The sequence below is a fragment of the Rhinoderma darwinii genome (genome assembly GCF_050947455.1).
Source record: "Rhinoderma darwinii isolate aRhiDar2 chromosome 5 unlocalized genomic scaffold, aRhiDar2.hap1 SUPER_5_unloc_43, whole genome shotgun sequence".
NCBI lineage: Eukaryota > Metazoa > Chordata > Amphibia > Anura > Rhinodermatidae > Rhinoderma > Rhinoderma darwinii.
The window spans coordinates 1-14,631 of record NW_027461802.1 but is presented as its reverse complement, the minus strand read 5'-3'; the positions used below and the strand labels follow the sequence as shown (position 1 = coordinate 14,631).

The 14,631-nt window shown below is 47.8% G+C and overlaps 10 non-coding genes across 10 annotated transcripts; all 10 read right to left on the bottom strand.

The window, feature by feature from the left end:
- Positions 1-488: 488 nt before the first annotated feature.
- LOC142693568 (U2 spliceosomal RNA) lies at positions 489-678 on the bottom strand. The gene has a single exon (XR_012861896.1). It is a non-coding gene; the product is annotated as a U2 spliceosomal RNA (small nuclear RNA).
- Positions 679-1,971: 1,293 nt separating this feature from the next.
- Positions 1,972-2,162, bottom strand: LOC142693495 (U2 spliceosomal RNA). Its single transcript, XR_012861831.1, has one exon. It is a non-coding gene; the product is annotated as a U2 spliceosomal RNA (small nuclear RNA).
- Positions 2,163-3,462: 1,300 nt separating this feature from the next.
- On the bottom strand, positions 3,463-3,653 carry LOC142693483 (U2 spliceosomal RNA). Its single transcript, XR_012861820.1, has one exon. It is a non-coding gene; the product is annotated as a U2 spliceosomal RNA (small nuclear RNA).
- A 1,272-nt stretch (positions 3,654-4,925) lies between these two features.
- On the bottom strand, positions 4,926-5,116 carry LOC142693471 (U2 spliceosomal RNA). Its single transcript, XR_012861809.1, has one exon. It is a non-coding gene; the product is annotated as a U2 spliceosomal RNA (small nuclear RNA).
- Positions 5,117-6,424: 1,308 nt separating this feature from the next.
- Positions 6,425-6,615, bottom strand: LOC142693459 (U2 spliceosomal RNA). The gene has a single exon (XR_012861798.1). It is a non-coding gene; the product is annotated as a U2 spliceosomal RNA (small nuclear RNA).
- Positions 6,616-7,911: 1,296 nt separating this feature from the next.
- LOC142693447 (U2 spliceosomal RNA) lies at positions 7,912-8,102 on the bottom strand. The gene has a single exon (XR_012861787.1). It is a non-coding gene; the product is annotated as a U2 spliceosomal RNA (small nuclear RNA).
- Positions 8,103-9,398: 1,296 nt separating this feature from the next.
- Positions 9,399-9,589, bottom strand: LOC142693604 (U2 spliceosomal RNA). The gene has a single exon (XR_012861929.1). It is a non-coding gene; the product is annotated as a U2 spliceosomal RNA (small nuclear RNA).
- A 1,288-nt stretch (positions 9,590-10,877) lies between these two features.
- On the bottom strand, positions 10,878-11,068 carry LOC142693592 (U2 spliceosomal RNA). The gene has a single exon (XR_012861918.1). It is a non-coding gene; the product is annotated as a U2 spliceosomal RNA (small nuclear RNA).
- A 1,288-nt stretch (positions 11,069-12,356) lies between these two features.
- Positions 12,357-12,547, bottom strand: LOC142693580 (U2 spliceosomal RNA). The gene has a single exon (XR_012861907.1). It is a non-coding gene; the product is annotated as a U2 spliceosomal RNA (small nuclear RNA).
- A 1,280-nt stretch (positions 12,548-13,827) lies between these two features.
- Positions 13,828-14,018, bottom strand: LOC142693563 (U2 spliceosomal RNA). Its single transcript, XR_012861892.1, has one exon. It is a non-coding gene; the product is annotated as a U2 spliceosomal RNA (small nuclear RNA).
- Positions 14,019-14,631: the final 613 nt, after the last annotated feature.

The following is a 14,631-nucleotide window of genomic DNA, read 5'->3' as shown; positions in this document are numbered from 1 at the left end:
TTCTTCTTGAAATGTAGGGACGACAGTACATTCCATCACATCCATCTAGTGTACACAGGTAGGTCCATTGTGGCGGGCAGGCGAGCGGGCGGGCTGCTTTATTGGCTGTTTGCTGTTCCCCTACTCCACTCCACTATTTGACTGTTGTGCTGCAATCAATCAATCAATCAATCAATCAATCAATCAATCAGTGGCTGGCTCAGGTGCAGCTCTTTAACTTACCTAAAAGGGAGGGCGGAGAGAAGACAAGGAAGGTGAATGAGGTGTTCCAATGTGAAATGCCGGAAACACAGAAACACAGACGACACACAACAAGAGGTGGCAATCTATTCATTAATTGCATTTAATCAATGAGCTCATTATCACTCATGCATTGTCCAACAGGTGTTGAAATAATGGGATTAAAAGGGGAGATCCCTTCAGAAAGACAGAAACAATAGCAAAGACAAAAAACACTTTTGGAATCTGCTTTTAGTCAACACATAAGGAAAGGGTGCACCGGTCCTGGAAATACTGCAATACCAGGTCAATGCGTGGAGTGGACAGAGCAAGCTCTATTTCCATCTCCCTGTTCTAAAAATCCATTTAATATATGGTCCCCAGATAGGGGACGTATCAATATTAAACTGATAAGAACAGATACTACACTTGATCTTAGCCAAAAGGCCGAGAAGCGATAACCCGAACGGGCCGCGCGTTGCCCGAGCCTGCCCGATACTGCTGTTCAGCCCTTGCAGCGATTCAGCCTACTTCTAGGCAATTCCATGGGGCCCTGCAGGCTCACACACTCACAGCTACACGGGAGGTGAATAAAGGCCGGAGAGGAAGCCAGACAGGATTTGCTTCTTTTGCTTGCACCACAATGCAGTGCTGAAAGAGGAGGAATCTACATAAAAACGCCTTCCTGGCAACGCCCAAATGCCCTGCTGCCATGCAGATAAACACTGGCAGCGGCAGCAAGTGCATGCCCACAGCCACCCCTTGTTCCTTCACACCTTGTATCAGCTGTAATCCAGTCCAGTCCAGTGCTGCCTGCTGAGCAGCACTGACCAACACTGCCTGGGCCCAGGCTTTTATCTCTGAGGCCCCATTATGATGTCAGAAAGCTGGCTCTGGAATCCTGAGGGCTCCACTATGACACGTGCAAAGTTCCGTCTGAACTTTATATAAGACGGTGAGGCTCAGTCAGTCACTCAGTGTTGCCTGAGAGGGCAACACTGCAACAGCCGGCCGCCAGGCTGTCTTTTTTTTGCACAGCTAGTTGCCTCCAGGAGGCCACAAGAGGGAGACAAGGGACTGCAAAATGGAAAATAGGCATCCACCAACTTTACAGACAACTTCTCCTTGCTCCTACAACCTCCATCCTTGCACAGTTTGTTATTCTTCTAGGTAACATAGTAACAAATCCAAATTGCTGCTCTCTTTGTAGGCAAGCAAGGCTTTGTTGCAACTGCAATTCTTACTTCTTCTTGAAATGTAGGGACGACAGTACATTCCATCACATCCATCTAGTGTACACAGGTAGGTCCATTGTGGCGGGCAGGCGAGCGGGCGGGCTGCTTTATTGGCTGTTTGCTGTTCCCCTACTCCACTCCACTATTTGACTGTTGTGCTGCAATCAATCAATCAATCAATCAATCAATCAATCAATCAATCAATCAATCAATCAATCAGTGGCTGGCTCAGGTGCAGCTCTTTAACTTACCTAAAAGGGAGGGCGGAGAGAAGACAAGGAAGGTGAATGAGGTGTTCCAATGTGAAATGCCGGAAACACAGAAACACAGACGACACACAACAAGAGGTGGCAATCTATTCATTAATTGCATTTAATCAATGAGCTCATTATCACTCATGCATTGTCCAACAGGTGTTGAAATAATGGGATTAAAAGGGGAGATCCCTTCAGAAAGACAGAAACAATAGCAAAGACAAAAAACACTTTTGGAATCTGCTTTTAGTCAACACATAAGGAAAGGGTGCACCGGTCCTGGAAATACTGCAATACCAGGTCAATGCGTGGAGTGGACAGAGCAAGCTCTATTTCCATCTCCCTGTTCTAAAAATCCATTTAATATATGGTCCCCAGATAGGGGACGTATCAGATATTAAACTGATAAGAACAGATACTACACTTGATCTTAGCCAAAAGGCCGAGAAGCGATAACCCGAACGGGCCGCGCGTTGCCCGAGCCTGCCCGATACTGCTGTTCAGCCCTTGCAGCGATTCAGCCTACTTCTAGGCAATTCCATGGGGCCCTGCAGGCTCACACACTCACAGCTACACGGGAGGTGAATAAAGGCCGGAGAGGAAGCCAGACAGGATTTGCTTCTTTTGCTTGCACCACAATGCAGTGCTGAAAGAGGAGGAATCTACATAAAAACGCCTTCCTGGCAACGCCCAAATGCCCTGCTGCCATGCAGATAAACACTGGCAGCGGCAGCAAGTGCATGCCCACAGCCACCCCTTGTTCCTTCACACCTTGTATCAGCTGTAATCCAGTCCAGTCCAGTGCTGCCTGCTGAGCAGCACTGACCAACACTGCCTGGGCCCAGGCTTTTATCTCTGAGGCCCCATTATGATGTCAGAAAGCTGGCTCTGGAATCCTGAGGGCTCCACTATGACACGTGCAAAGTTCCGTCTGAACTTTATATAAGACGGTGAGGCTCAGTCAGTCACTCAGTGTTGCCTGAGAGGGCAACACTGCAACAGCCGGCCGCCAGGCTGTCTTTTTTTTGCACAGCTAGTTGCCTCCAGGAGGCCACAAGAGGGAGACAAGGGACTGCAAAATGGAAAATAGGCATCCACCAACTTTACAGACAACTTCTCCTTGCTCCTACAACCTCCATCCTTGCACAGTTTGTTATTCTTCTAGGTAACATAGTAACAAATCCAAATTGCTGCTCTCTTTGTAGGCAAGCAAGGCTTTGTTGCAACTGCAATTCTTACTTCTTCTTGAAATGTAGGGACGACAGTACATTCCATCACATCCATCTAGTGTACACAGGTAGGTCCATTGTGGCGGGCAGGCGAGCGGGCGGGCTGCTTTATTGGCTGTTTGCTGTTCCCCTACTCCACTCCACTATTTGACTGTTGTGCTGCATCAATCAATCAATCAATCAATCAATCAATCAATCAATCAATCAATCAATCAATCAATCAATCAGTGGCTGGCTCAGGTGCAGCTCTTTAACTTACCTAAAAGGGAGGGCGGAGAGAAGACAAGGAAGGTGAATGAGGTGTTCCAATGTGAAATGCCGGAAACACAGAAACACAGACGACACACAACAAGAGGTGGCAATCTATTCATTAATTGCATTTAATCAATGAGCTCATTATCACTCATGCATTGTCCAACAGGTGTTGAAATAATGGGATTAAAAGGGGAGATCCCTTCAGAAAGACAGAAACAATAGCAAAGACAAAAAACACTTTTGGAATCTGCTTTTAGTCAACACATAAGGAAAGGGTGCACCGGTCCTGGAAATACTGCAATACCAGGTCAATGCGTGGAGTGGACAGAGCAAGCTCTATTTCCATCTCCCTGTTCTAAAAATCCATTTAATATATGGTCCCCAGATAGGGGACGTATCAGATATTAAACTGATAAGAACAGATACTACACTTGATCTTAGCCAAAAGGCCGAGAAGCGATAACCCGAACGGGCCGCGCATTGCCCGAGCCTGCCCGATACTGCTATTCAGCCCTTGCAGCGATTCAGCCTACTTCTAGGCAATTCCATGGGGCCCTGCAGGCTCACACACTCACAGCTACACGGGAGGTGAATAAAGGCCGGAGAGGAAGCCAGACAGGATTTGCTTCTTTTGCTTGCACCACAATGCAGTGCTGAAAGAGGAGGAATCTACATAAAAACGCCTTCCTGGCAACGCCCAAATGCCCTGCTGCCATGCAGATAAACACTGGCAGCGGCAGCAAGTGCATGCCCACAGCCACCCCTTGTTCCTTCACACCTTGTATCAGCTGTAATCCAGTCCAGTCCAGTGCTGCCTGCTGAGCAGCACTGACCAACACTGCCTGGGCCCAGGCTTTTATCTCTGAGGCCCCATTATGATGTCAGAAAGCTGGCTCTGGAATCCTGAGGGCTCCACTATGACACGTGCAAAGTTCCGTCTGAACTTTATATAAGACGGTGAGGCTCAGTCAGTCACTCAGTGTTGCCTGAGAGGGCAACACTGCAACAGCCGGCCGCCAGGCTGTCTTTTTTTTGCACAGCTAGTTGCCTCCAGGAGGCCACAAGAGGGAGACAAGGGACTGCAAAATGGAAAATAGGCATCCACCAACTTTACAGACAACTTCTCCTTGCTCCTACAACCTCCATCCTTGCACAGTTTGTTATTCTTCTAGGTAACATAGTAACAAATCCAAATTGCTGCTCTCTTTGTAGGCAAGCAAGGCTTTGTTGCAACTGCAATTCTTACTTCTTCTTGAAATGTAGGGACGACAGTACATTCCATCACATCCATCTAGTGTACACAGGTAGGTCCATTGTGGCGGGCAGGCGAGCGGGCGGGCTGCTTTATTGGCTGTTTGCTGTTCCCCTACTCCACTCCACTATTTGACTGTTGTGCTGCATCAATCAATCAATCAATCAATCAATCAATCAATCAGTGGCTGGCTCAGGTGCAGCTCTTTAACTTACCTAAAAGGGAGGGCGGAGAGAAGACAAGGAAGGTGAATGAGGTGTTCCAATGTGAAATGCCGGAAACACAGAAACACAGACGACACACAACAAGAGGTGGCAATCTATTCATTAATTGCATTTAATCAATGAGCTCATTATCACTCATGCATTGTCCAACAGGTGTTGAAATAATGGGATTAAAAGGGGAGATCCCTTCAGAAAGACAGAAACAATAGCAAAGACAAAAAACACTTTTGGAATCTGCTTTTAGTCAACACATAAGGAAAGGGTGCACCGGTCCTGGAAATACTGCAATACCAGGTCAATGCGTGGAGTGGACAGAGCAAGCTCTATTTCCATCTCCCTGTTCTAAAAATCCATTTAATATATGGTCCCCAGATAGGGGACGTATCAGATATTAAACTGATAAGAACAGATACTACACTTGATCTTAGCCAAAAGGCCGAGAAGCGATAACCCGAACGGGCCGCGCGTTGCCCGAGCCTGCCCGATACTGCTGTTCAGCCCTTGCAGCGATTCAGCCTACTTCTAGGCAATTCCATGGGGCCCTGCAGGCTCACACACTCACAGCTACACGGGAGGTGAATAAAGGCCGGAGAGGAAGCCAGACAGGATTTGCTTCTTTTGCTTGCACCACAATGCAGTGCTGAAAGAGGAGGAATCTACATAAAAACGCCTTCCTGGCAACGCCCAAATGCCCTGCTGCCATGCAGATAAACACTGGCAGCGGCAGCAAGTGCATGCCCACAGCCACCCCTTGTTCCTTCACACCTTGTATCAGCTGTAATCCAGTCCAGTCCAGTGCTGCCTGCTGAGCAGCACTGACCAACACTGCCTGGGCCCAGGCTTTTATCTCTGAGGCCCCATTATGATGTCAGAAAGCTGGCTCTGGAATCCTGAGGGCTCCACTATGACACGTGCAAAGTTCCGTCTGAACTTTATATAAGACGGTGAGGCTCAGTCAGTCACTCAGTGTTGCCTGAGAGGGCAACACTGCAACAGCCGGCCGCCAGGCTGTCTTTTTTTTGCACAGCTAGTTGCCTCCAGGAGGCCACAAGAGGGAGACAAGGGACTGCAAAATGGAAAATAGGCATCCACCAACTTTACAGACAACTTCTCCTTGCTCCTACAACCTCCATCCTTGCACAGTTTGTTATTCTTCTAGGTAACATAGTAACAAATCCAAATTGCTGCTCTCTTTGTAGGCAAGCAAGGCTTTGTTGCAACTGCAATTCTTACTTCTTCTTGAAATGTAGGGACGACAGTACATTCCATCACATCCATCTAGTGTACACAGGTAGGTCCATTGTGGCGGGCAGGCGAGCGGGCGGGCTGCTTTATTGGCTGTTTGCTGTTCCCCTACTCCACTCCACTATTTGACTGTTGTGCTGCATCAATCAATCAATCAATCAATCAATCAATCAATCAATCAATCAATCAATCAATCAATCAATCAATCAATCAGTGGCTGGCTCAGGTGCAGCTCTTTAACTTACCTAAAAGGGAGGGCGGAGAGAAGACAAGGAAGGTGAATGAGGTGTTCCAATGTGAAATGCCGGAAACACAGAAACACAGACGACACACAACAAGAGGTGGCAATCTATTCATTAATTGCATTTAATCAATGAGCTCATTATCACTCATGCATTGTCCAACAGGTGTTGAAATAATGGGATTAAAAGGGGAGATCCCTTCAGAAAGACAGAAACAATAGCAAAGACAAAAAACACTTTTGGAATCTGCTTTTAGTCAACACATAAGGAAAGGGTGCACCGGTCCTGGAAATACTGCAATACCAGGTCAATGCGTGGAGTGGACAGAGCAAGCTCTATTTCCATCTCCCTGTTCTAAAAATCCATTTAATATATGGTCCCCAGATAGGGGACGTATCAGATATTAAACTGATAAGAACAGATACTACACTTGATCTTAGCCAAAAGGCCGAGAAGCGATAACCCGAACGGGCCGCGCGTTGCCCGAGCCTGCCCGATACTGCTGTTCAGCCCTTGCAGCGATTCAGCCTACTTCTAGGCAATTCCATGGGGCCCTGCAGGCTCACACACTCACAGCTACACGGGAGGTGAATAAAGGCCGGAGAGGAAGCCAGACAGGATTTGCTTCTTTTGCTTGCACCACAATGCAGTGCTGAAAGAGGAGGAATCTACATAAAAACGCCTTCCTGGCAACGCCCAAATGCCCTGCTGCCATGCAGATAAACACTGGCAGCGGCAGCAAGTGCATGCCCACAGCCACCCCTTGTTCCTTCACACCTTGTATCAGCTGTAATCCAGTCCAGTCCAGTGCTGCCTGCTGAGCAGCACTGACCAACACTGCCTGGGCCCAGGCTTTTATCTCTGAGGCCCCATTATGATGTCAGAAAGCTGGCTCTGGAATCCTGAGGGCTCCACTATGACACGTGCAAAGTTCCGTCTGAACTTTATATAAGACGGTGAGGCTCAGTCAGTCACTCAGTGTTGCCTGAGAGGGCAACACTGCAACAGCCGGCCGCCAGGCTGTCTTTTTTTTGCACAGCTAGTTGCCTCCAGGAGGCCACAAGAGGGAGACAAGGGACTGCAAAATGGAAAATAGGCATCCACCAACTTTACAGACAACTTCTCCTTGCTCCTACAACCTCCATCCTTGCACAGTTTGTTATTCTTCTAGGTAACATAGTAACAAATCCAAATTGCTGCTCTCTTTGTAGGCAAGCAAGGCTTTGTTGCAACTGCAATTCTTACTTCTTCTTGAAATGTAGGGACGACAGTACATTCCATCACATCCATCTAGTGTACACAGGTAGGTCCATTGTGGCGGGCAGGCGAGCGGGCGGGCTGCTTTATTGGCTGTTTGCTGTTCCCCTACTCCACTCCACTATTTGACTGTTGTGCTGCATCAATCAATCAATCAATCAATCAATCAATCAATCAATCAATCAATCAATCAATCAATCAGTGGCTGGCTCAGGTGCAGCTCTTTAACTTACCTAAAAGGGAGGGCGGAGAGAAGACAAGGAAGGTGAATGAGGTGTTCCAATGTGAAATGCCGGAAACACAGAAACACAGACGACACACAACAAGAGGTGGCAATCTATTCATTAATTGCATTTAATCAATGAGCTCATTATCACTCATGCATTGTCCAACAGGTGTTGAAATAATGGGATTAAAAGGGGAGATCCCTTCAGAAAGACAGAAACAATAGCAAAGACAAAAAACACTTTTGGAATCTGCTTTTAGTCAACACATAAGGAAAGGGTGCACCGGTCCTGGAAATACTGCAATACCAGGTCAATGCGTGGAGTGGACAGAGCAAGCTCTATTTCCATCTCCCTGTTCTAAAAATCCATTTAATATATGGTCCCCAGATAGGGGACGTATCAGATATTAAACTGATAAGAACAGATACTACACTTGATCTTAGCCAAAAGGCCGAGAAGCGATAACCCGAACGGGCCGCGCGTTGCCCGAGCCTGCCCGATACTGCTGTTCAGCCCTTGCAGCGATTCAGCCTACTTCTAGGCAATTCCATGGGGCCCTGCAGGCTCACACACTCACAGCTACACGGGAGGTGAATAAAGGCCGGAGAGGAAGCCAGACAGGATTTGCTTCTTTTGCTTGCACCACAATGCAGTGCTGAAAGAGGAGGAATCTACATAAAAACGCCTTCCTGGCAACGCCCAAATGCCCTGCTGCCATGCAGATAAACACTGGCAGCGGCAGCAAGTGCATGCCCACAGCCACCCCTTGTTCCTTCACACCTTGTATCAGCTGTAATCCAGTCCAGTCCAGTGCTGCCTGCTGAGCAGCACTGACCAACACTGCCTGGGCCCAGGCTTTTATCTCTGAGGCCCCATTATGATGTCAGAAAGCTGGCTCTGGAATCCTGAGGGCTCCACTATGACACGTGCAAAGTTCCGTCTGAACTTTATATAAGACGGTGAGGCTCAGTCAGTCACTCAGTGTTGCCTGAGAGGGCAACACTGCAACAGCCGGCCGCCAGGCTGTCTTTTTTTTGCACAGCTAGTTGCCTCCAGGAGGCCACAAGAGGGAGACAAGGGACTGCAAAATGGAAAATAGGCATCCACCAACTTTACAGACAACTTCTCCTTGCTCCTACAACCTCCATCCTTGCACAGTTTGTTATTCTTCTAGGTAACATAGTAACAAATCCAAATTGCTGCTCTCTTTGTAGGCAAGCAAGGCTTTGTTGCAACTGCAATTCTTACTTCTTCTTGAAATGTAGGGACGACAGTACATTCCATCACATCCATCTAGTGTACACAGGTAGGTCCATTGTGGCGGGCAGGCGAGCGGGCGGGCTGCTTTATTGGCTGTTTGCTGTTCCCCTACTCCACTCCACTATTTGACTGTTGTGCTGCATCAATCAATCAATCAATCAATCAATCAATCAATCAATCAATCAATCAATCAATCAATCAGTGGCTGGCTCAGGTGCAGCTCTTTAACTTACCTAAAAGGGAGGGCGGAGAGAAGACAAGGAAGGTGAATGAGGTGTTCCAATGTGAAATGCCGGAAACACAGAAACACAGACGACACACAACAAGAGGTGGCAATCTATTCATTAATTGCATTTAATCAATGAGCTCATTATCACTCATGCATTGTCCAACAGGTGTTGAAATAATGGGATTAAAAGGGGAGATCCCTTCAGAAAGACAGAAACAATAGCAAAGACAAAAAACACTTTTGGAATCTGCTTTTAGTCAACACATAAGGAAAGGGTGCACCGGTCCTGGAAATACTGCAATACCAGGTCAATGCGTGGAGTGGACAGAGCAAGCTCTATTTCCATCTCCCTGTTCTAAAAATCCATTTAATATATGGTCCCCAGATAGGGGACGTATCAGATATTAAACTGATAAGAACAGATACTACACTTGATCTTAGCCAAAAGGCCGAGAAGCGATAACCCGAACGGGCCGCGCGTTGCCCGAGCCTGCCCGATACTGCTGTTCAGCCCTTGCAGCGATTCAGCCTACTTCTAGGCAATTCCATGGGGCCCTGCAGGCTCACACACTCACAGCTACACGGGAGGTGAATAAAGGCCGGAGAGGAAGCCAGACAGGATTTGCTTCTTTTGCTTGCACCACAATGCAGTGCTGAAAGAGGAGGAATCTACATAAAAACGCCTTCCTGGCAACGCCCAAATGCCCTGCTGCCATGCAGATAAACACTGGCAGCGGCAGCAAGTGCATGCCCACAGCCACCCCTTGTTCCTTCACACCTTGTATCAGCTGTAATCCAGTCCAGTCCAGTGCTGCCTGCTGAGCAGCACTGACCAACACTGCCTGGGCCCAGGCTTTTATCTCTGAGGCCCCATTATGATGTCAGAAAGCTGGCTCTGGAATCCTGAGGGCTCCACTATGACACGTGCAAAGTTCCGTCTGAACTTTATATAAGACGGTGAGGCTCAGTCAGTCACTCAGTGTTGCCTGAGAGGGCAACACTGCAACAGCCGGCCGCCAGGCTGTCTTTTTTTTGCACAGCTAGTTGCCTCCAGGAGGCCACAAGAGGGAGACAAGGGACTGCAAAATGGAAAATAGGCATCCACCAACTTTACAGACAACTTCTCCTTGCTCCTACAACCTCCATCCTTGCACAGTTTGTTATTCTTCTAGGTAACATAGTAACAAATCCAAATTGCTGCTCTCTTTGTAGGCAAGCAAGGCTTTGTTGCAACTGCAATTCTTACTTCTTCTTGAAATGTAGGGACGACAGTACATTCCATCACATCCATCTAGTGTACACAGGTAGGTCCATTGTGGCGGGCAGGCGAGCGGGCGGGCTGCTTTATTGGCTGTTTGCTGTTCCCCTACTCCACTCCACTATTTGACTGTTGTGCTGCATCAATCAATCAATCAATCAATCAATCAATCAATCAATCAATCAATCAATCAGTGGCTGGCTCAGGTGCAGCTCTTTAACTTACCTAAAAGGGAGGGCGGAGAGAAGACAAGGAAGGTGAATGAGGTGTTCCAATGTGAAATGCCGGAAACACAGAAACACAGACGACACACAACAAGAGGTGGCAATCTATTCATTAATTGCATTTAATCAATGAGCTCATTATCACTCATGCATTGTCCAACAGGTGTTGAAATAATGGGATTAAAAGGGGAGATCCCTTCAGAAAGACAGAAACAATAGCAAAGACAAAAAACACTTTTGGAATCTGCTTTTAGTCAACACATAAGGAAAGGGTGCACCGGTCCTGGAAATACTGCAATACCAGGTCAATGCGTGGAGTGGACAGAGCAAGCTCTATTTCCATCTCCCTGTTCTAAAAATCCATTTAATATATGGTCCCCAGATAGGGGACGTATCAGATATTAAACTGATAAGAACAGATACTACACTTGATCTTAGCCAAAAGGCCGAGAAGCGATAACCCGAACGGGCCGCGCGTTGCCCGAGCCTGCCCGATACTGCTGTTCAGCCCTTGCAGCGATTCAGCCTACTTCTAGGCAATTCCATGGGGCCCTGCAGGCTCACACACTCACAGCTACACGGGAGGTGAATAAAGGCCGGAGAGGAAGCCAGACAGGATTTGCTTCTTTTGCTTGCACCGCAATGCAGTGCTGAAAGAGGAGGAATCTACATAAAAACGCCTTCCTGGCAACGCCCAAATGCCCTGCTGCCATGCAGATAAACACTGGCAGCGGCAGCAAGTGCATGCCCACAGCCACCCCTTGTTCCTTCACACCTTGTATCAGCTGTAATCCAGTCCAGTCCAGTGCTGCCTGCTGAGCAGCACTGACCAACACTGCCTGGGCCCAGGCTTTTATCTCTGAGGCCCCATTATGATGTCAGAAAGCTGGCTCTGGAATCCTGAGGGCTCCACTATGACACGTGCAAAGTTCCGTCTGAACTTTATATAAGACGGTGAGGCTCAGTCAGTCACTCAGTGTTGCCTGAGAGGGCAACACTGCAACAGCCGGCCGCCAGGCTGTCTTTTTTTTGCACAGCTAGTTGCCTCCAGGAGGCCACAAGAGGGAGACAAGGGACTGCAAAATGGAAAATAGGCATCCACCAACTTTACAGACAACTTCTCCTTGCTCCTACAACCTCCATCCTTGCACAGTTTGTTATTCTTCTAGGTAACATAGTAACAAATCCAAATTGCTGCTCTCTTTGTAGGCAAGCAAGGCTTTGTTGCAACTGCAATTCTTACTTCTTCTTGAAATGTAGGGACGACAGTACATTCCATCACATCCATCTAGTGTACACAGGTAGGTCCATTGTGGCGGGCAGGCGAGCGGGCGGGCTGCTTTATTGGCTGTTTGCTGTTCCCCTACTCCACTCCACTATTTGACTGTTGTGCTGCATCAATCAATCAATCAATCAATCAATCAATCAATCAATCAATCAATCAATCAGTGGCTGGCTCAGGTGCAGCTCTTTAACTTACCTAAAAGGGAGGGCGGAGAGAAGACAAGGAAGGTGAATGAGGTGTTCCAATGTGAAATGCCGGAAACACAGAAACACAGACGACACACAACAAGAGGTGGCAATCTATTCATTAATTGCATTTAATCAATGAGCTCATTATCACTCATGCATTGTCCAACAGGTGTTGAAATAATGGGATTAAAAGGGGAGATCCCTTCAGAAAGACAGAAACAATAGCAAAGACAAAAAACACTTTTGGAATCTGCTTTTAGTCAACACATAAGGAAAGGGTGCACCGGTCCTGGAAATACTGCAATACCAGGTCAATGCGTGGAGTGGACAGAGCAAGCTCTATTTCCATCTCCCTGTTCTAAAAATCCATTTAATATATGGTCCCCAGATAGGGGACGTATCAGATATTAAACTGATAAGAACAGATACTACACTTGATCTTAGCCAAAAGGCCGAGAAGCGATAACCCGAACGGGCCGCGCGTTGCCCGAGCCTGCCCGATACTGCTGTTCAGCCCTTGCAGCGATTCAGCCTACTTCTAGGCAATTCCATGGGGCCCTGCAGGCTCACACACTCACAGCTACACGGGAGGTGAATAAAGGCCGGAGAGGAAGCCAGACAGGATTTGCTTCTTTTGCTTGCACCACAATGCAGTGCTGAAAGAGGAGGAATCTACATAAAAACGCCTTCCTGGCAACGCCCAAATGCCCTGCTGCCATGCAGATAAACACTGGCAGCGGCAGCAAGTGCATGCCCACAGCCACCCCTTGTTCCTTCACACCTTGTATCAGCTGTAATCCAGTCCAGTCCAGTGCTGCCTGCTGAGCAGCACTGACCAACACTGCCTGGGCCCAGGCTTTTATCTCTGAGGCCCCATTATGATGTCAGAAAGCTGGCTCTGGAATCCTGAGGGCTCCACTATGACACGTGCAAAGTTCCGTCTGAACTTTATATAAGACGGTGAGGCTCAGTCAGTCACTCAGTGTTGCCTGAGAGGGCAACACTGCAACAGCCGGCCGCCAGGCTGTCTTTTTTTTGCACAGCTAGTTGCCTCCAGGAGGCCACAAGAGGGAGACAAGGGACTGCAAAATGGAAAATAGGCATCCACCAACTTTACAGACAACTTCTCCTTGCTCCTACAACCTCCATCCTTGCACAGTTTGTTATTCTTCTAGGTAACATAGTAACAAATCCAAATTGCTGCTCTCTTTGTAGGCAAGCAAGGCTTTGTTGCAACTGCAATTCTTACTTCTTCTTGAAATGTAGGGACGACAGTACATTCCATCACATCCATCTAGTGTACACAGGTAGGTCCATTGTGGCGGGCAGGCGAGCGGGCGGGCTGCTTTATTGGCTGTTTGCTGTTCCCCTACTCCACTCCACTATTTGACTGTTGTGCTGCATCAATCAATCAATCAATCAATCAATCAATCAATCAATCAATCAGTGGCTGGCTCAGGTGCAGCTCTTTAACTTACCTAAAAGGGAGGGCGGAGAGAAGACAAGGAAGGTGAATGAGGTGTTCCAATGTGAAATGCCGGAAACACAGAAACACAGACGACACACAACAAGAGGTGGCAATCTATTCATTAATTGCATTTAATCAATGAGCTCATTATCACTCATGCATTGTCCAACAGGTGTTGAAATAATGGGATTAAAAGGGGAGATCCCTTCAGAAAGACAGAAACAATAGCAAAGACAAAAAACACTTTTGGAATCTGCTTTTAGTCAACACATAAGGAAAGGGTGCACCGGTCCTGGAAATACTGCAATACCAGGTCAATGCGTGGAGTGGACAGAGCAAGCTCTATTTCCATCTCCCTGTTCTAAAAATCCATTTAATATATGGTCCCCAGATAGGGGACGTATCAGATATTAAACTGATAAGAACAGATACTACACTTGATCTTAGCCAAAAGGCCGAGAAGCGATAACCCGAACGGGCCGCGCGTTGCCCGAGCCTGCCCGATACTGCTGTTCAGCCCTTGCAGCGATTCAGCCTACTTCTAGGCAATTCCATGGGGCCCTGCAGGCTCACACACTCACAGCTACACGGGAGGTGAATAAAGGCCGGAGAGGAAGCCAGACAGGATTTGCTTCTTTTGCTTGCACCACAATGCAGTGCTGAAAGAGGAGGAATCTACATAAAAACGCCTTCCTGGCAACGCCCAAATGCCCTGCTGCCATGCAGATAAACACTGGCAGCGGCAGCAAGTGCATGCCCACAGCCACCCCTTGTTCCTTCACACCTTGTATCAGCTGTAATCCAGTCCAGTCCAGTGCTGCCTGCTGAGCAGCACTGACCAACACTGCCTGGGCCCAGGCTTTTATCTCTGAGGCCCCATTATGATGTCAGAAAGCTGGCTCTGGAATCCTGAGGGCTCCACTATGACACGTGCAAAGTTCCGTCTGAACTTTATATAAGACGGTGAGGCTCAGTCAGTCACTCAGTGTTGCCTGAGAGGGCAACACTGCAACAGCCGGCCGCCAGGCTGTCTTTTTTTTGCACAGCTAGTTGCCTCCAGGAGGCCACAAGAGGGAGACA